Source organism: Loxodonta africana, chromosome 2, assembly GCF_030014295.1.
Source record: "Loxodonta africana isolate mLoxAfr1 chromosome 2, mLoxAfr1.hap2, whole genome shotgun sequence".
NCBI classification, from domain to species: Eukaryota; Metazoa; Chordata; class Mammalia; order Proboscidea; family Elephantidae; genus Loxodonta; species Loxodonta africana.
Window position 1 is genome coordinate 113,377,505 of NC_087343.1, and position 4,129 is coordinate 113,381,633.

Sequence of the window (4,129 nt, forward strand, 5' to 3'; positions counted from 1 at the left end):
TAGACTATCCAGCCTAAGACAAGTAGCATTCCCTAAACATAGCCATTATATATAGACTGTCTTGGAGCTCTTTTGGAGGCTGGCAACTTTTTCTTTTTTCTATTCTCTTTCACTCATTCCAGTGGCATTAAATCTCAACTCTAGATGGTGAATCCCAAATGTCATCTGCATTAAATTCCAGACTCCAATATCCAACTATCTATATATCTATTGAGTGTGTCATTTTCCACATCTATAAGCAAATGTTGTTGTTTTTAGCTCCCGACTGTATTTGGTCATATTGCTCTAGGTCTGGCCACCTCTACTCTACCACTTTTAGTCAGATCGTATTTATCTCTTTCTTGAAATTCTGAAATAGCTGTCTAACTGATGTGTCTCTTTGCACTTTTGTTCTCTTGTAATAAATTCACTAAACAGCAATAAAATAGATAATACATATATATAATTGATATATAAATATATCAATAAAATAGAAAATATATCATGTATATGTACATACACATAAAAATATATACATATATGTGTATGGAATCCTGATAGCACAGTGGCTAAGCATTTGGCTGCTAACCAAAAGATTGGTAGTTCAAATCCACCAGCCACTCCTTGGAAACTCTATGGGGCAGTTCTACTCTGTCCTATAAGATGCTGTGAGTCAGAATTGACTAGATGGCAATGGGTTTTATATATATATGTGTGTAAGTGTGTGTGTGTATACTATATGTATATGTGATCATATCACCCATTTGCCTAAATTCCTCAGTGTCTTCTCTTTACAAGCCTATACAGTCCTGCTCCCACATTTTCCTGAGAATTTTCTTATACACCTCTATGTGCTGATACTAGAATGCAAATGAACTAGACCAATATGTTCTAATACTAATATCTAATAATAACATACATTTAAGTCCTATGAATTGTGAGAGGAAAAAAAATCTAGTCCTGTTTTAGAAGTTACATCTTATCTCAACCAGTTTTCTGCCTACAATATTGAAACTGAGAAAAATAATTTTTTTAATTACAATATTCATCTTATAAAATAGTAAAATATACAAGGTTAAAAAAATGATTTTAAGGGTTAAAATGAGAACTTAAAATGTGACATCATAAATTTAAAAAAATTAATTACAAAATAAGCAGTATAAGGGCAAATTTTAGGAAAAATGAGATATAAAATGCCATATTTCTTGAAATAATTGTATTGTGAATAATTTTAGCATAATTTATTACATCTATCTAATGGCAGCTTCAACTTTTAACCCTTTAATTATGTATTAATTTGCTTTTTTGTTAAGTATTTTAACATCTAAGTTTTGCAATTAAAATGATACAAATTGAAATGAAAAAAATTTTATTCTTGCTTAGTTTACTATGTACGTATACATGCATGTACCTGGTAGAGTCCTTGGGTGGTGTAAACAGTTAATACCATCCACTGGTAACTGAAAATCGGAGGTCAGAGTCCACCCAGAGGTGCTTCAGAAGAAAGGCCTAGACATGAAAACCTTTGTAGTATGGTTCTGCTCTGACACACATGTGGTTGTAATGATTGGGAATCAACTTGATGGCAACTGGTACATCCTGATACGTACGTATTTATTTATTTATTGTATCCTCCCTCCAATTTTACTGTCATGCTTTTTAACACTTTAGGAGCATTATATTTTAGCTTTTTTCAAGATTTTTTTCTTTCAATACTATTTTTCTTATTACTTCTGAGTATACTTTACTTTTATTATTTAAAGTTATTTACAATTTAACTTCATTTTATTGACTTTAATTTTTTTAATTATTATATTAATTACAGATTATAACATACTTAGTTTTTGTTATTTCACAATTTTCATTTGTCTTATATGATATATTGTCCAATTTATTTACTTGTTTTTTTACTTAAACATTTTTTTATAAACTGTTGTGTACCATATATTTAACTTTTTTTTTTTTTTTTGAGACAGGAAGTTCAATTTATTTGTGGGCAACATAGAGACACAAAGGTCAATTTATTGGTGGGCACAGGTCAGGTGGGGCAGTGCTACCAAGGCCCTCATGAATGCAAGTCTGCTGCTTGTTCAAGGGGCACGACTGGGGATGTATTTTACTCCACAACTATCTGGGATGAGGCACTTTTCAGCTACCACGTCTTCAAATTCATCAGCGTTAAACTTGGTAAAGACCCACTTCTTGGAGGTTTGGATCTTCTGGCACCCAGGAAATTTGAATTTGGCCCTGGATAGGGCCTCAACCACATGCTCCTTGTTTTGAAGCTTGGTGCAGATGGACACGATGACTTTGCCAGTGTGGGCCCTGGCCACTGTACCCTGGGGCTTTTCAAAGCCACCTCGCATACCTGTCTAGAGCATGGATTAGGGGCAGCAGAGATTAATGAGGTTAGAGACATTAAAGAGCAGGAAAGGGCTGTCTCCAAGGTTCCTTAGGGCAATGCATGCATGCAACAGGTTGCATACACTACCAAGCAGGCTGCTGTTTGCAGCCACTGCACTGTTGACCTCACAGGGAAGGAAGGGAGTTGGCTTAATTGGCTGCAGATATTTAACATTTTGCATCATATTATCTTATTTCTTGTATTAAGAAAAAAATTGGAATTGCTTAAACAAGACAGGCATTTATATATCTCTCACATAAAATAAATTGGGGTCAGAAGTTTTGAATTTGTGTTAAACTCCATCTTATTCAGGGACCTAGGCTTCCTTCTCTCTGCTTTGTCATCCTCTGGATTCACCAACATGATGAACTCATTGAAGAAAATGCTACCAGAGCTCCAGTTCCTAATCTCAAGTAGAAGGAAGGGCAAAATAAAGGACATAGTTTTTAGCAGAATATTTTTCTCACATACATCTATCATCTCATCGGCCTACTCACTGTTCACTGCTAGCAGCATATTATGTTGGGAAATTTGGGTATTTATTTATTATTATTTTTATATATAGTGTGCTGCCACCTCATATAAAACAGATGTTTTATAAGTTAGAAATAAAGAACAAAGAGATATGGGATAAAAAAATTAATTGCGAGACATAGTCAATACTTCAAGGTCTAACGATAAGACCATTAGGTAATTCCCCTGTTTTTCAGGTGAGTTAATATCCATTGTTGGAAAAAAATGGTTGATTTTCAAACAGTAATGAAAGTAATGTTGAATATCAATCTTACCAACTAAATCTTGTTAAAATATTACACACAACTATTCACTAATACATAGTGAAGATTACTCATCCTACAACATCCTTAAGGACATTATAAGATAAATATCAACCTATAAGGTAATATATTTTCCCTGTGATACCAAATTCTTCAAATGTAATTTTAATTCTTTAAGGAACTCTAGTTTGTTTGTTTCCTTTCCTTTCTTATGACTGATCCTTAAGGAAGAAAAACAGGCATATAATTTCAACTAAGCAACTATTCATTCATACTTCATAACAGTTTAATTGTTAATTATAACCAATACCCCTGAAGCACATAAAAACAATTCTAGTTTTACAAATGGGATTGCCGAGGTGAAGTATAAGCCCCTTCCTTTTTGGGAAATTTACTCCATTACTATTAATCCTGAATATGTTCTTGTTAGTAGATGAACGGCATAAGAGGCTTTCTAATTACCCTAAGTCCCATTAAAGTATTTTAATGCTTCATTAAAGCTGATGGATTGTACACACCTTTGATTATTCAGGTGCTGATTAGTTGTGAAAAACACTTACACCACCAAAGTGTCAGCTAAATAGAGTTTGCATCTTATGATATGTTAAGGCTGTGCCTGCAGGGAATAGATAAAGTCGGTCTTGGGCATTATTTAAGAACCGTTTTTATCATCATATTTTGTTTTAGTATTTTCATTAATGTGTGGAAATTTAAACTAGGGAAAGTATAAAAAATCAATTCTTAAAACTAGTAAAATGTGTGAATAATAAAAAGGAGGTAAAATAATGAAATGAGGAATTATATGGTTATTTTTTCCACTTGCTATAAACATTCATAAAATACACATCTGACATGTCTCTACCAAAACATCTATTTTAATATTAGAAGGAAGCAGCTCTTTCTTTTTTATGTTGTTTAGCAATATAACCCAAATAAAATACAGGCAAAAAAATAAAAGCACAATTATGAT

The 4,129-nt window shown here is 32.8% G+C and overlaps 1 non-coding gene across 1 annotated transcript; it reads right to left on the minus strand.

The window, feature by feature from the left end:
* Positions 1 to 2,413: 2,413 nt before the first annotated feature.
* Positions 2,414 to 2,546, minus strand: LOC111751887 (small nucleolar RNA SNORA70). Its single transcript, XR_002786961.1, has one exon. It is a non-coding gene; the product is annotated as a small nucleolar RNA SNORA70 (small nucleolar RNA).
* Between the last annotated feature and the right edge of the window lie 1,583 nt (positions 2,547 to 4,129).